This window comes from Protopterus annectens, chromosome 16.part0, assembly GCF_019279795.1.
Source record: "Protopterus annectens isolate FY-2018-M chromosome 16.part0, PAN1.0, whole genome shotgun sequence".
Classification (NCBI taxonomy): domain Eukaryota; kingdom Metazoa; phylum Chordata; order Ceratodontiformes; family Protopteridae; genus Protopterus; species Protopterus annectens.
In genome coordinates, this window is record NC_056750.1 from 256566248 (window position 1) to 256584392 (window position 18145).

Sequence of the window (18145 nt, forward strand, 5' to 3'; positions counted from 1 at the left end):
TCACTGCCACACAAAGATGATACATACTTGAATAGCAACTGCATTGCCCTGATGTTAAAAACTTCTCAAGCCAGCATCATAAAAGCACTGCCAGATATTGTGAACAAAGATCATGTGAAGAACAGCTTTGCCAGCAAACATCAAGTGCTCTTCAACATGAAACATATTTTTGGTAAAACAGATAGTGAAATTTTTCAACAACATTCTAACAATTATAGAAATTGGTCCCCTTCATCAAACAGACATGTACTTGTTCAATGCAGTAAGGCACTCTCATGAAGTTTTATGAGTCGCATCTCACCTGATTAAGAGACAGTTGTATTTGTGATAAAAACTTGTTACCCACATGGAATATCCCAAGTAAGGCATTGCAGCCAAGTATGTATACATAGATAAAATATATTCAGAATAAAATCTGTGCATGCCCATTCAAGTCAATCAAATGTTCATACCAAAGCAATGTCAATTTTGACTTGTATACAAAATATAACTTTCATCCAGGAGGTTAAAATGCCTGAGTTACCAATTTCTGCAATACTCTTCAGCAAAACATCAAACATGCAGTGCAGCTCTTTTAGTGACTGTACTTCTGTAACAGCACACATTATACGCCACGGCTAAATATCATCTGCACAATAATTACAGCTCCTGTTACTTCTGGCAGTCCACACCCTTGTCCTCTGCTGTGCCATTCACAGAAACGCAGTAATGCAGTATTACACTGTTTCACCTTTGCAGTGATGTGCATTACTCATCCCAAGACATCTGCAACAACTGCAGGACAGTTTATGTCTGCTACCCCCAGCACAGACTATACTACTACACTTCTCATGGCTCCTGCTATGGAGTGCCACAATACTGAAGTTAAGTAACCTTACGCTAACATGTTCATGTACATGCATGTATTCCGGCAGCATTCCATTAGCAGAAAGCATTGCACTGGTGCTTACTAAAAATACTGCTGCTTGGCGATATAACAGTTTGGTTTGAAACATCATGCAGTACAACACTTTGTGCTGCGCTTATGGGACTCTACTCAGCAGCATGCACACAACACCACAATACAATATTTGCAAAGAAAATTCTACAAAAATAAAACAAATGGTCAGAAACTGCTCTGAAGAAAGCTAGGATATCCAAGCTAAACATATGTACAAAAACTTTAAACATGCAAAAAAATAAGGGAGCCTACTTTCCATTTCCCCACTAATCATTGCTCGTTACGTCACATACACACACATACATATAAATATCCCAAGAATGACCACACCCCCCTCCTAACACCTAATCAACTAACCGCCACACCCACACCAATCACTCTCCTTCTACTTCAAACCCCCATTACCTCCACCCCTACCATGGCCCCAATACTACCTCCATTCAACTTAATGCTGACCTCCTCCTTAATACCACTATTGCTTATCCCTTACTTACTAACTGCATATGAATAAGTGGTTCATGGTATTCACTCCCCAAGAAGACATATTATCACACTGCCTGAACCTAATAAGCTAGAACATCTATTTACTCCCTCCCTTAACTATCCAATCAAACACCTCATAAATACTATTAGAAATTGTTACATCAGCCCAAAAACTAAAAAATACCAAACCCTTCTTTATAAGATTCTGAAATTAATCATTAAATATCCAAGTAATCTCACCAGGGATGGGGACATCCACGCAAACCCAGGTCCATCCTCTACCAATAACTCTACCATCAATACTACCTCATCCCCTATAAACCATATAATAAACAGACCTCCTAACTCATTTCTGGTGAGCCATCTAAACATCAGAAGTGTAAATAAAAGTTCAACATCTCCATGTCCTACTAGATCACCTTTCTCCTGATGTTCTTTGTCTCACTGAAACCTGGTTCAAACTAAGTACCTTAGATAGTGAGGTACTACCACCAGGTTACAATATATTTAGACATGACCGCACTGCTAAAAAGGGAGTGGGGGTAGCTGTTCTCTACAAATCCATGCTAGAAATGACCACTGACAGCCATCAACCCTTCCAAAATACTAATGCTGAAATCATTACTACTAAACTACACATCAATAAAAGCAAAAGTATATATATTATCTGTGTCTACATCCCCCCAGGTAAAAACATGCCAGTACTTGAGGGCATACTAAACTGGCTATCAAATAATTATCCCCAAGAAACCATTGTACTCTGAAATTTTAAATATAGACTGGTACTCATGGGTCCTCTGAACCCCCCACTTCCCACAATAACCTTTATGGTTTCTCAAGTCATATCCTCCCCCACCAGGATCACTAAACCTAACAATAAAGCAACTATATTAGAATGGATACTTATTAACAAATCACCCACTCATGTATAAAGCCGGAACCTTACCCGATGACATAAGTGATCACCATCTCACCTATATCATCAGGCAAAAGGCTGAAATCTACAAACAACCCACCTATAAAACAATCGAAAACGAGAAAGATTTTAACCTTAAGAATTTCCAGAAAGACTTTAAACTGTGCAGCTGGTCGGTTCTAAAGCATCTCCCACTAGAAGAAGCTGTACAAATACTTTAATGCTAAATTCTTATTCATCCTAAACAGCTACGCTCCAGCTCATACCATTAGGACTAAAACCAAAAGCACCCAATGGCTTACAGCTGCAACTGGGCAACAAAATCTAAGAAATAAAGCTTGGGCCATTTGGCGTACCTCAAAGATCAACTCCATTATAGACAATTAAGGAATGACAAAAAAATCTGCCACTACCAACAAAAAAACTACTATCACAACCTACAAAAAAAAAAAAAAAAAAAAAAAAAAAACAGAACAAATCAAATTCTGGGCAACACTACACTGCTCCATCCAGGACGATCTATCACCTGCCCCCTCAACTTACAACTCACATTCTCCAGCAGAGGTAACCAACTCCTTCAATAGCTTCTTTACAGAAACTATCCAAAACCTAGCCAATAACTTATCCCCCAGTCCACTAAATCCCTCTGCCTCTACACCCATTACCCAAACCACCTTCAAATTTCAACCAGTCTCAACTTCATTTATCCTTACTCTAATTAGAAAACTAAAACCAACTACCCTTACCGCTGATCTCCTACCAGCAGAGTACCTACACAAAAAGCAGAAGATGCTGTAGCCTACCCTATATCCATTATGATCAACCGATCCATATCTGAAGCTATCATTCCCACTACCTGGGAGTATCCCGTATCATTCCAATCTACAAGGGAGGCAGTTGCACTGACATTTCAAACTACAGACCCATAGCAATACTCTCTCCTATACCAAAATCCTGGAAAAATGTATCCAAAAACAACTCCTAGCCTATCTTCTTGATAACAATCACCTGTCAAGCTCTCAACATGGCTTCAGACCAAACCACAGTACCACGACTGCCCTTCACCAATGCCATAAATCATAACCGTAATAGCAATAAACTCTCCTCAGCCATCTTCCTAGATCTTTCCAAAGCTTTCGACATGGTAAACCACCAACTTCTCCTGCAAACCCTAGAAACACTCTCCCTAGACACCCATGCTATACAATGGTTTAAGTCATATCTGGGAGATAGGTTGTCTTTCCACAGGACTGCCTGTTGCCTATCTACCCTCTTACCTATAACTCAGAGTCCCCCAAGGATCCATCTTAGGGCCCCTCTTATTTTCCATTTTTATTAATGACTTGCACACAGTAATACCAGGCACTACCTCTATCCAATACGCGGATGACTCAACCCTGATCTGCTCCGTCACAACCCCCAGAACTACTGACACGATCTCAAAACACATTTACCATGGTTGAAAATTGGTTCCTCTATCGCCATCTAATATTAATCCCAAAAAAAACTGCTGCTGTTCTCCCCATCTCGTAAGACCGCCTCTCTAACCTTCCCCATTACATCTAACAATGGCACTATTATCTCACCAGACCCCTCGACCAAACTACTAGGAGTCATAGTCGACAACCTAAAGTTTGATCTGCATGTCGACCACACCATCAAAATAGTAGATAAAAAACTTGTCTCTACATAGAAGTAAACCTTTAACTCCCCTTGCCAGAACTGTTCTTGCTCGCACTCATCTCCTATCCACACTTCTCTACGCCTCCACCCTACTCACCAACCTGAATAAAACCTCCCTGAACAAGCTCACAACTTGCTATAATCACATTGCCAGATTTGCCACCACCTCTGCCTAAAGGACCCATCATTGCCACAACCTCAAACTACTAAGCTGGCTTGAACTACCTAACCTTCTACTAACTAGCCAACTAATAATTGCCCACAAGATCAGCCCAAACAGACATCCGATCTTAAAACACTCGTCACCCCCCTACCATAACCTTAAAACTCTCCGATCCTCTAACAAAATGTTAGCTTTCACCTTCAAAGCAAACAAATCAGCTGGGGAAGCTCCATTTATGAACTCGGTTGGTAAAGTCTGGAACTCTCTCCCTACAGAACTAACCTTAGAACCCTCTCCAACCCAATTTAAAAAGAACCTTACTCAATACTTCACTTTGCGATGGTTCTGTCCTTGCTTTACCCCTGACTAATTCCCCACACTTTACTACTGTTCACCCAACTAGGGTCTCTTAGCAGTGTCTCTGAATCCTACCTATATTACTCTGGACTGTCATGTGATTAAGTGAAATCTAGAACGTATATTATAGGTTCATAGGTAGGTACTAGGCTATCGGCCCAAAGGCCTACATAAGCCTAGCCAGCAAGGTACCATAGCTTACGCCACCCAAGAAAGTTATTTTCCTGTGCCACTGTCTAGCAGAGACAAAGAAGTGATCCCCGGGGTGTATTTCCTATTTCCCATCCACTCATCAAGATTTTTCTTGAAGAGTGCTAATGAAGAACTTTGCCTGACATAGATGAGTAGCTTGTTCCAGATGAAGTCTCTGGGACAGGAATCTATCCCTCCAGCATGCCCTGTTTATTGTGGTGACAAGGTTTAGGTCCCTAGAGCATGTAGCTCAGAGGGATTGGGATTTCTTTAGGTGTAGCATGTCCAACAGCTCGGGTTTGACATAGCTTTATATGTTAGGCAGAGATCACCTCAGAGTAGGCGATATGCTACGGAGTAAAGCTGGAGTTTTTTGAGGCAGTCAGTGTAGGGCATTTGTTTGAGGCCAGTAATCCTCTTTGTGAGGTACTTCTGTGGCCTTTCCAGCCGCTGCAGATGTCTTGTGAGGTACATTCCAAAAGGGGTGTTGTACCCTATAATGGGTCTAATGAGTGACGAGTAGAGGGGAACAATGACCTCTTTTTCCTGGATGAGAACCCTTTTATGATGGTGTGCCACGTAGAAGGACTTCCTGACTATTGTGGCGATGTGACTATCAAAGGAGAGACTACTGTCCACCTGGGTCCCAAGGTCTGCTGCCTATGTGGTAGTTCATGGGTACAGAGTTTTTACCAAAGGGGATGGCACTGCACTTTTTGGCACTGAGCTTGAGGCATCTGTCTCAGTGAGGCCCTTCTGTAGGATGCCCACATCATTTGGGGACTTGACTATGGCTCCTAGTTTGCAGTCATCTGTGAACTTCGTTAACCAGAGGCCTTCTGTGTTAGCCTGTACTTCAGAAAGTAGATACCAAACAGGAGAGGTCCCAGGACGGAACCCTGTGGTACTCGACTTGTCACTGCTTTGAGGTCAGATTTGAAGTCTGCAACTTTTACAGTGTGGGTTCTATCAGTGAGCCAGTTGGCAACCCATCTTATGACATAGGGATTTATACCTAGTTTAGTGAGTTTAACTAGAATTCCAGAATGGGGGATGGTGTCGAAAGCCTTGGCGAGGTCAAGATAGGCTGTGTGAACCACCTTACCCTCATCCACGGCTTTGGTGACTGCCTCAAAGAAGTCGATCAGGTTCAGGAACACAATTATATATGCACCTCTTGATTGTTGGCCTGGGAACTTCGAAAATGACCTTCAAATACATTGTATAACCTCTATTCTTGAATTACTCTTATAATGGAATGGTGTCATTATGTAATTATGCAAAAATTTCTCCCGTTTTCATTATGTAAAAATTTCTCTGGATTGTATTTCTCTATTGTATTTCACAGTATATTATGTTGTCTGTCTTATGTCTACTGTATGGAGCTTTTCTCCCCGGGGCCTCCACTGAAAATAGACATATATCCAGTCAGACCTTCCCAGTTACCAAATGTAAAATAAATAAATGGGCATTAATGCCCTTCTAGCCTGCCAATATACCAAAACAGTTACTCCCATTCTAAGTATTCTTGTTGTTCTTAAAATATCTAAACTAGTACTTGCTTTAATGTAATTTGGTAGTTCATTCCACGAATCTACTCTTCTCAACTGAACCAGTTAGTACAATTCTCATTCTTATATAATCTTCTACATAGATTTTCTGCTACTTTTTGATAACCCCAAACATTCCCAGATGTACCTCTCTCTAAATGCTCTAAATACCTGAATAAGGTCTCCTCTTAAATATCTACATGAGACACTGTACAAGTTCAGATACTTCAGTCTTTCATAACTTAAATTTTCACATCCATGATTTTATTGGTATATTTCCACTGTACTCTTTCCAGTTTACTCGTGTGTTTTCCATACTGCTATTCCATACTCAGGTACGAGTCTAATGCAACAAACAATGATTTCATCATTTCTGATTTCCTAGAATTTATGAATCTCTTTATATAACCTATAGTTCTATAACCATCACTAACCAATTGGTTGATACAGTTAGAAAACCTCACAGTTGGATCTGTCATTATAGAGTGGATATAAACGTGTACACACACTTGTTAAAATGCCTGCTACAGCAAAAGCCATGGTTCGCAGACAGCTTACAAAGCATCAAAGGGATCTCATTGTTGAAAGGTATCAGTCAGAAGGGTACAAAAAAAATTTCCACAGCATTGGATATACCATGGAACACAGTGAAGACAGTCAACAAAAAGTGGAGAAAATATGGGACAACAGCAACGTTGCAAAGAACTGGACATCCCTCCAAAATTGATGAAAAGAAAAAGACTGGTCAGGGAGGCTGCCAAGAGACCTACAGCAACACTGAAGGAGCTTCAGGAATTTCTGGCAAGTACTAGTTGTGTACTGCATGTGACAGCAATCTCCTGTATTCTCCATATGCCTGGACTATGGGGTAGGGTTGCAAGATGGAAGCCTTTTCTTACACAGAAAAACACCCAGACCCAGCTAAAATTTTCAAAAAAAATACATAGTCTCTCAAAAGCATGTGGGAAAATGTGTTCTGGTCCGATGAGACCAAGGTTAAACTTTATGGCCACAATTCCAAAAGGTACTTTTGGCAAAAAAAAACTTTGCATCACCAAAAGAACACTATCCCCACAGTGAAGCATGGTGGTGGCAGTATCATGCTTAGGGGTTGCTTTTCTTCAGCTGCAACTGGGACTTTATAGTCAAGGTGGAGGGAATTATGAACAGTTCCAAATACCAGTCATATTTGGCCCAAAACTTTTAGGAGTCTGCTAGAAAGCAAAAGATGAAAAGGAATTTCACCTTTCAACACGACAATGACCCCAAGTATATATCCAAATCAATAAAAGAATGGCTTCACCAGAAGAAAATTTAAAGTTTTGGAATGGCTCAGCCAGAGTCCAGACCTAAATCAAATAGAAAATCTGTGGGGTGACCTGAAGAGGGCTGTGCACAAGAGATGCCCTCGCAATCTGACAGATTTAGAGTGCTTTTGCAAGGAAGAGTGTGGGGTGATCTGAAGAGGGCTGTGCACAAGAGATGCCCTCGCAATCTGACAAATTTGGAGTGCTTTTACAAGAAAGAGTGGGCATATATTGCCAAGTCACGATGTGCCATGCTGACAGACTCCTACCCAATAAGAGTGAATGATGTAATTAAATCAAAAGGTGCTTCAACAAAGTATTAGTTTGTACAGGTTACAAGTCACATTAAATGTGGTTAAAGTTTTGAAATGATTTATTGTGGTCTCATTTTTTTACATCACAAAAACCTGGCATTTTTAACAGGGGTGTGTGCACTTTTTATATCCACTGTACCTAGGTGTTTAAATGAAATTAGAAGTTATGTACTCACCATAACGTTCCATCTGAGTAGGTGTATTCATTTGTCTGCAACCTGTGGGTTATGGATCCGATATCGGATCCGAACCGGCATGGTTTACCAGCTATGGATCCAAGCTCTCAGCTCCTCCCCTCACCCATAATGCCCTGCTCTACCCTCATGACCTCAGATCGAGTTTGCCAACAGCAAGAACACCCTGAAAAGGGTAACATAATATGCAGGAAACTGAAAGGCCAGGGGGATAGGAGGGCGGGATGGTTGCAGACAAATGAATACACCTACTCAGATGGAACGTTATGGTGAGTACATAACTTCTAAATCTGAAGTAGGAGATTCATTTGTCTGTAACCTGTGGGACAGAGTTCCCAGCTACCTGAATCTTGGGCGGCCATCATGGAAGGATATTCCGGAGCACCGCGGAGCCAAAGGATGCTCTACCCCTAGATGCAAGATCCAACTTGTAGTGGGAAATAAAAGTATGAGATGAAGCCCACGTGGCTGCTGCACAAATATCATCTAGAGGAATCCTAGCCTTAAAGGCTGCCGAGGTAGATACTGACCGGGTTGAATGGGCGTGTACACCCTCCGGTGCGGGCCTTCCTGCAGCTTGATAAGCCAATAAGATACACTGTGAAATCCAGCGAGACAGAGATACTTTAGAAATTGGCTTGCCCAAATTAAATTTAGCAAAGGAAATGAACAGCTGGTCGGATTGCCTATGACCAGCCGTTCTGTTTAGATAAAATCTAAGTTGCCTGTGAACATCTAAGGAGTGAAGCTTGTATTCACCTTTGTTTTCATATTTAGGGAAGAAAACAGGGAGGTTAATGGATTGGTTAATGTTTGCTTCAGAAGCTACTTTAGGAAGAAAGGACGGGTTGGTCCGGAGGTAAACACGGTCCGGATGAAAGACCAAGTAAGGAGGTTTAGCTGATAATGCTTGGAGCTCTGAAACTCTCTTGGCCGATGTAATGGCTACTAGAAAAGCCGTCTTGAAAGACAAGAATTTGAGATCCACCGTAGCCGCTGGTTCGAAGGGGGGGGGGCGGTCAAGGCCTGGAGAACTAAGGAAAGGTCCCAGGGAGGAACAGCTTGTTTTACAGGGGGCCTGAGAAGAAAAGTACCTTTAAGGAAAATTTTACACAACTTGGCTGACATGAGTGGACTAGAGTCATGACCAATGTGATAATGTGAAATTGCCGCCAGTTGTACTTTGACTGTGGAACTGCTGGCACCATCGTTAAAAAGAGTAGTTAAGAAATCAAGCACTAAAGGGAGAGGAACCGTGAAGGGATTCAGGCCTTGCCGCTCCGCCCACAAAGAAAACCGTTTCCACTTGCTACTGTAGACTTTCCTAGTGGATGGTTTATGAGCTGCCACCAGGATCGCCTTAACAGGGGACGAAATACCGGGAGTCCTGATCAAGAGTGGAACTGGAGCAGCCAAGCTGTCAGCTTCAGGTTGTCCAGGTTCGGAGGAGATATGCAGGATGGATGAGATATCAGATCCAGAATGGGATCTAGAATCCAAGGAGGATTCACCGAGTGAGACCTTAGGAAGGGGAACCAGATCTGTCGAGGCCAAAACGGAGCAATGAGAATCATTCTGCAACCCACCCGAGAGGCTTTCTGAAGAACTTGGAGCATCAGAGGCAAGGGTGGATAAGCATACAGAAGACCGGGTGGCCAAGCATGCACCAGAGCGTCTCTTGGAGAACCTCCTGGAGGAGGTATCAGAGCGAAAAAACTGTCGCACTTGGTGTTTGAGGGAGAGGCAAAAAGATTGCATGAAGGAGTTCCCCACCGTGCGAATATGCGTTCCGCTACTTGAAAATTGAGAGACCACTCGTAAGGAGTCAGAATGGTGCGACTGAGCTTGTCCGCCAGGATGTTGGACCGACCCGGAATGTGCGTTGCTATTAGAAAGCGGTTGGTGGGTGGAGATTGCCCATTCCCAAACTCTCATGGCTTCTCGACAAAGAGGGTAAGACCTCGTTCCCCCTTGCTTGTTGATGTACCAGACCACTGACATGTTGTCCGATTGAATCGCAATTGTTCCCAAGGGAAGAAAGTCCTGAAGTGCTAGCAACGCTAAGAGCACTGCTCTCATCTCTAGAACGTTGATATGCAGTAAGGTCTCTGAATCGTTCCACGTGCCTTGGACGGTCCGGCCCGCAAAATGCCCCCCCCACCCGAGGCGGGAGGCGTCCGTGGTCACCATGGCGAGAGGGGGAGAAGCACAAAATGGGCGGCCTCCGTGGAGATCTGGGGAGTGAAGCCACCACAGGAGGGACCGCTTGCAAGCCTTGGTGATCGCAATGGGATGATGCATAGGGAGAGCAAGGTAAGACCATTGTACTAAGAGAGTCCACTGGAGGATGCGCATATTGAGCCTGGCAAGAGGAAGAAGTGCTATAGCAGATGCCATGGACCCTAGAGCCCTCAGGACCAACTCCGCCGGAACAGAACTTGAGTGGAAAATGGCCCGCACCTGGAGCTGCAGATTTTGAACTCTGTCCGCAGTGAGGAAGGCTTTTAAACTCCTTGTGTCTAACCTGGCCCCTATAAAATCTAAGAGCTGTGTGGGCGCCAGGTTGGATTTCTTTGTATTTATTGTAATGCCCAGAATAGGAGCAAGTTGGAGAAAGGAGTCTCGCGCCAATAGTAGTAGATGCCTTGTTGGGGCGGTAAGGAGCCAGTCGTCCAGGTAGGGGAAGACCTGCACACCCTGAAGCCTCAGGTGGGCCGTTACCACTGCTAATACTTTGGTGAACACCCTGGGGGCTGTGGTGAGACCAAAGGGAAGGACCCGGAACTGGTAGTGACTGGCTCCCAGCCGGAAGCGGAGGAACCTCCTGGAGCGCCTGTCCATCAGGATGTGGTAGTACGCATCTTTGAGGTCTACAGAACACATCCACTGATTTTCTCCCAGAAGGGGGAGAATAGATTGCAGAGTGACCATTCAGAATTTTTCCTTGGGGACTGCCAGGTTCAAGAGAGAAAGGTCTAAAATTGGTCTTAGATCCTCCGTCTTTTTTGGCACTAAAAAGAACCTGGAGTAGAACCCTGATCCGATCTGGTCTGGGGGGACGGACTGGATGGCTCTTTTCTTTAGCAGATGGCCAATTTCTGCCAAAGCGGCCTCCCGTTGACCGGGTGGAATGTCTGGGAGGGACTTCAACTTTGGTAAGTGACGAAAAGGGATGCGGTATCATCTGGATATGATCTGGAGAACCCAGCGGTCTGATGTTATGGACTCCCATGCCGCTAGGTGCTCCGAGAAACGTCCCCCGACTGCCTCCAGAGTGGAGCAGCCGGGCAACCCCTCAGGGTTGCTGCGCGGACCGTTCAGAGAAAGGTTCTCTGGACCCGAAGTTCCTGGGAGCCCCTCTGCCTCTAGGGCGGCGTCCTCCCTGTCCTCCTCTGCCACGGAAGGACTGGTTGTCCGGAGCAGGCTGGGATTGCTGCGACTTCCGGAACCACATCTTCTTCTGACCCTTTTGGTTCCTAGAGTAGGGCCTCTGGGGTGCAGAGAAGCGGATTCCGACGGCAGACAGCGTCTTCCCGTCCTTCTCGCTCTGGGTCAAAGTGTCGCGAACGGTTTTGTCAAAGAGGGCAGAACCATCAAAGGGGGCGTTCGCAAACGACGCTTTGAAGGGCTCAGAAAAATCGCAGTGACGGAGCCAGGCCTGACGTCTAGCGACTAGGCCTGCCCCTGCGGCTCTAGCGGCGCCTTCCATAGCATGGGAGAGTAGCCGCATAGAGGTATTAGTAACTGATCTAAGAGTGGCCATGCGGGTGGAGTGCAGCATCTTGTCCTCCTCCGACATGGACTCTGGGGGAGATGCAGCGTATTCTTTAATGAGATCTCGCTGCATCCTAATGACGTGTGCCACGTAGTTCAGCGCCCTTACCGAGAAGGTCGCTGAACTAAACATCCGCTTCCCCAAGCGGTCCATCATCAGAGACTCCTTGCTCGGGGGATGGACTGAGGGACTCTCCTGAGCAAGTTCCCTCTTGGTGGCCGCCGCCGTCAACATGGCATCTACCGGAGGCCCCTTACTCCAATGGGCACGGTCGGACGGTGGGCTGAGGATCCTATCGGGCCTCTTAGGGATTGGCTCCACGGTGTCCGGTTCCTTCCACGCCCTGGTGGTAATGAGGTCCACCAGGGGTCGGCAGGAGGGACACCCAAGAGGTAGACGGACCCTTTTCAAATGCCTCCAAGAACACGGACTCGTCCGAGGAAGACTTGGGGGCAGACCACCCCCCTTATACGGAGCATTTCCATGATGTCCCCAAATGAGACATCCTCGGGGGGTGACCGTGGGGAGCCTTCCCTTCCTCCAAGTCCGTGTCTTCCGTGAGAGACTCGGGGAGTCAATGTGCCTCCTTTTGCGTATGCTTGCGAGGAACATCCTCTGGGGGCTGTCAGAGGACTCCTCAGCAGCAACCTGTTCCAGTGGAGCAGCTTGGGGCACAGAAGCGGGCTGTCCCAAGGGCCGGATGGTGGAAACCTGACCCAGTGCAGAGGGAGCGGACGGAGCGAAACAAGTGCCGGGGTCCGGAGACCCTCAACAGGGCCCTCTCGACTACATCAAGCGCCGAAGGAGCCGACCTCGACCAAAGGATCCGACAATCGGCTCCCCCTCAGATCCGAAGAGTGGATCGGAGCCGGCGCCAAAGCGCTCGGATCCGAAGGGACAGTGCGCTCCGACACAGACGGCACCGAAGGAGCACTGATCCCCCCGGATCCGAGGCTCGGATCCAGGCTCCGAGAGGTCGGATCCGATGCACTCGAGGGCAGGGTCGGATCCGAAGTACAAAGTACTATCGGCGCCGACCCACCCCCGGCTCCGAAGCTGCTCGGCTCCAGCTGCTCCGAGCCCGGGTAGCGGGTCGGAGAAGGAGCAATCGGCTTGAAAAAGGGTGTTGAGCTCCCCCCCAGGGGGGGGGGAGGCAGAAGCACTCCCATCTGCATCTGGGCCTGGATGAACCTTCTCATCATCCGGTCCAGATCAGCATCCGAAAGGCTATACGTAGATCTCGACGAGGCTACCGAGGTAGGCCTGGAGTGCCTCCTCGATAGCCTCGACGGAGATCGGGTCTCCTCCTCCTCAGGTCCCGGTGAAAAACACACTGGAGACCGGAGCCGAGAAGGAGGAGACCGAGCCGACAACGGAGCCGGGGGAGAAGCCCGCTTGGCTGGCGGGGCCGAAACAGAGGTCTCGGCCCGCCGCTTATGGTGCTTCTCCCTCCGGTCCCTTTTTCTAGCATCCCTCTCCTCCGAACCAGAAACGGGAGGTTGAGTCCCAGGAGGAGGAGGGGGAGCCGCAGAAGGAATAACCGTGGGTACGGTCACTCCAGAAGGAGCGGAGGTCGGAGCCGAGTCCGGCGGTAAAAGGCCCGCCAAAACAAGCTTAGACCTCCGCTCCTTCAATGCCCTGGGGTTGAACCCTGCACAAATGGAACATCCAGATGTGAGGTGTTCAACCCCCAGGCATCTAACACACCGAGTGTGGCCATCAGCTGGGGAAAGCTTATGGCCACACTCGGAGCATTTAGAAAAGATAGACTTGGGTTGTACGGACATCCCAGTCTACAACAATAGTTACTATAACTAAAAAGTAACTAAAAAAACACAAAATCACTCACAGGCCCAACACACACACACTATGCTAACAGCGAGGGGAGGGATATAACTTTTAGATTAAACTCTAAAAAAAAAATAAATATACCAAAGGGGAAACCTACACTTTCACACAAATAAACCAATAAAAAAACTTAAATTTTACAATTTAAAGACTGAAAACTAGCACTTAGCTTGAGAAACAATCCGGTCACCATGCGCGGCAAACGAGATCTGAGGTCATGAGGGTAGAGCAGGGCATTATGGGTGAGGGGAGGAGCTGAGAGCTTGGATCCATAGCTGGTAAACCATGCCGGTTCGGATCCGATATCGGATCCATAACCCACAGGTTGCAGACAAATGAATCTCCTACTTCAGATCTATAGTTTTAATCACTGTGTGCTATATTAAATATTCATGTTTAACTCTGTCTCCCAAATCCCATATACTTAGTTTTTGATGCATTAATCAGCATATTATTCCCCTGTACCCAAATGTTCAATTTGGTTAAGTTCTTTTGCAGACAAGCCCTACCTGTAACGCATGCAATCAGTTTACCCATTTTTTAAACAGTTTTATTGATTTTGATTATAATGAAATCACATACACAAGAATTTACATTATAGATTTACAAATTGTTAACATATATTTAAAGTATTTAAATATGAATATACAAAGTAAACAAACTAAAGTACGTACATAGACATTAGTATTTATACATTAACATACACTATAACCTTCCTTTTGTAACTTTAAACTTCTCATGAATGACAAGGAAAGTCAAATACCTTTATGCAAAATTATCACTTTTTTCCAACATATTTTGTAAGTTAACCCATAAATGATATTCATATGTCTTTCTAGAAGTTCTAGAGGTTATGGTTCTTATGTGTAAATGACTAACTTCTTTTAATAAATTAGTAAACTCAGAGAATGTAGGAGGATATTTTGAAATCCAATTTTTTGTTTTGATCTTTCTAGCAACTGCCAATATAGTCCATAGTAAGGAGTATTTGGTTTTCCTAACACATTGTGGAACAGGTGTATTAAATATGATTAATGATTTATTCAATATGAAATTGTCTGAAAAAAGTGCTTGTAAAAAGTCATTTACTTTATTCCAAAATATATTTAAGCTTGGACAGTCAAAAATCATATGTGCCCAGTTAATATATATATTAGAGTTGCATCTATTACAGATGTTCTGTTTTTTATTAATTTTGTCCATTATTTGTGGTGTATAAAAGGATCTATTCATGAATCGCCATGTGTAAATCTCCCATTTTAGAGAAAATGTTTTCCCAGCTGATTGTAGCATATTAACCTTATCTTGCTCACTTGGCGAATTATGAGTAATTAAACTATAACAACTCCAGTAGTTGTGTGTGCAAGAAAATGTTTCTTCTCTTAAAAGTCTATAACTAAAGGAGATACTACCTGAATATGTATGCTGGTGTAATAATGTTGATTAAAGAAATTGTAATAATATCCTGGTGTCATATTTGCTAGTTGAAGCTAGTTTCAGCTTATCATCAAGATATAGTGTAAGTGTTTGTATATCTAACCATGAGGAATTAAGTTTATATTCCTGTATAGTATGATCCATTGAACTAGTCTTGTATTCATAAGTTAGCTGGAATCAGTATTTGAGTTCATTGTTTTTCAGGTGAGAAATTTTGTTAATATCTGAGGTAACAAGTCTCTTGTGTATATGCTATAGGAAATAAAAAAGTAGTGTTTATATTTAACATGTTTATATTATATAAAGTTTCTAAAGTTAATTATAATATTATATATGTAACTGGCAGTATGATTAGGATTAGTATGTGTGATAAAATATTCTTTTAAGATCCATATAAAAGGTGTGTTTATGAATTCGAGTTGATATGATGTTGGTCTCATAAGTTCCATGGCTGATACTTCCCACAAAGATTTCCATTTAGCTAAATAGGTTATATCTAAGAGCTGAGAAATTGATCTGATTATAGTGGAAATCAAGGGAAAGCTATTCCACCATTCTTCCAGCTGTTCGTATGTTGATTAATAGTAATTCTAGGTTTTTTTGTGCCCAAAAGAATCTTAGTATTAAAGTGTAACCTTTTTGAGGGTAGAATTTGAATGGACTGTATTATGTATAAGATTTTAGGTAGAATTATCATTTTTATAATGGTTAGTCTTTCTTCAGTAGTAAATATTATTGTATTCCATTTTGAAAATAATTCTTGGATATTTTGTAAACCATTTGTTATAGTTTAATTGAATTATTGATTTAATGTCTTTGGCAAGAATGATCCCAAGATATGTGATTTGATCTGCGTTAGCAATGTGATATGTATTATTTCCTATCATCCTTTTTTACATTTTTTTATTATTAGGATATATGGGTAGAATTTTTGTTTTATGGTCATTGAATAATAGGCCGGACATAATTTGAAATGCTTTGATTCATATAATGACATGAATGAGAGTCATTTCCCTTTGTGGTGATAAGATCATCATCTGCAAATATCTGGATTTTGGCTATATTATCCATTTCCAAACCCTCTATTTCTTTGTTTCTTATTTCATTTGCCCAGGGTTCCATGATCAAAGTAAATAGCAGAGGAGAGAGGATATCCTTGTTTGGTGCCTTTTGTAACAGATATTTTATTGGAAATATATGACCCTATTTTGATATACGCATAGGTTTCTTCATATAAATGTTTTAGAAGATTAATAAAATTATGTGAAAAATGTAAGCATTCCAAGAGAGTAAATAGATAGAGCCAGTTAATAGAATCAAAGGCCGCATTAATATCTAGACTAATTAATGATAATTTCCTTTTCTTCCTTTGTGAGAAGTCTATAATAGCTAGGGTTCGTTTTATATTATCAAAAGTACTTCTGTTAGTTATAAATCCTGTCTGGTCTTCCTCTATTAAGTGGGGTAAGAATTTCTTCAATCTTTCTGAGAATATATTCATAAACATCTTATAATCGATATTCAGTAAAGATATTGGTCTGTATGAAGAACAGAATTTTGGGTCTTTATTTGATTTTAAAATAGGGGATATAAATGTATATTTCCAGGATGGGGGTGTATTATCACTTTGGGCCAAATTATATACTTTGTGTAGTAAAGAAATACCCATTTTGGGCATTATCTTATACATTTCAGGAATAATTCCATCGTTACCTGGAGCTTTGTTTAATTTAAGCTTACTTATTTTACCAGATATACAAAGTCAAGTAATTTGTTTATCAATAACTTCAATTTGTTTAGTTTATTATATACATATATTTATATATATATATATATATATATATATATATATATATATATATATATATATATATATATATATATTCTTGCTAATATAATCTCTTGTTATCTTGTGTTTGAATTTGTTGTGTGGATTGATTAATTTCATCAAAGTGACATCTAAACTCTTCTAATATATCCTGCATACTATGTACTTCTTTCTTTTTTGCATAATGTATTTCTTTAATATAATTATATTTATTTAATCTTTTGGTCTTATTCTTAAGGTTTGATAGATGTTTAGGATTTACAGAATAAGCAAGAAACCAATATTTTTCTAGTGTTATCTTTGTTTTATAATGTAGGATAGATCTATATTCCTCATTTACTTTGTATATCTCATCCCTTATATTCTTTGAAGACAAGTTGTCTTTATGATTTGTGTATAGTGAGTCCAGTTTATCCTGTATTATTCTTATATCTTTATCCCATATTTTCATCTTATTATGAAACCATTTGTTTATTTGTCCATACAAATATACTTTTGGGATATCCCAAATAAATACATCATGCGTGTCTGATGCAGAGTTTATATTAATGAAGCTTTGTGTCTCTTCTGTTATGAATAATTGAAAATCCTTAAGTTGTGTGAGATATGCTGGAATCCTTTTAATTTGAACACTATGGGTGTTAATATTAAGTTCAAATATGATAGTATTATGGTCTGAGATTGGGCAGGATATTATTTTGCTATTGGTCAGGTTATTCATTATCTGTGTGGAAAGAAATATTCTATCAGTTCTAGAATATGTTTTGTATCTATTAGAATAGAACGTGTATTGTAATGAATTATGTTCCACAAAATGATATATGTCTTTGAGTAGGTATAAGTCTATGAAATTTATAAGTTGTTTAGCTAGTGCTGTAATTTTTCTTTTTCCTGAAGTGGTTGTATCTTTAGGGTCTAAGATACAGTTGTAGTCACCTGCTATAATGATATGTCCCTCAGATAGTGAAACTATTTGATTCAATATGTGTCTAATAGTATTAGTACCAATACCAGGTAACCAACAGTTGTTTATTAAATGTATATAGTTTCTTACCCATCTCAATTACAGCCAAGCAAAGCAAACCTTTATTGTCTTGGTATGTTTTGATTATTCTAGTTAATGGTAATGTTTTGTTCCACAATATTGCTACACCTCTT

General features: G+C 42.1%; 1 protein-coding gene across 1 annotated transcript in view; it reads right to left on the reverse strand.

The window, feature by feature from the left end:
* PHF19 (PHD finger protein 19) overlaps window positions 1-18145 on the reverse strand; it is a 1075260-nt gene that overhangs the window by 815584 nt on the left and 241531 nt on the right.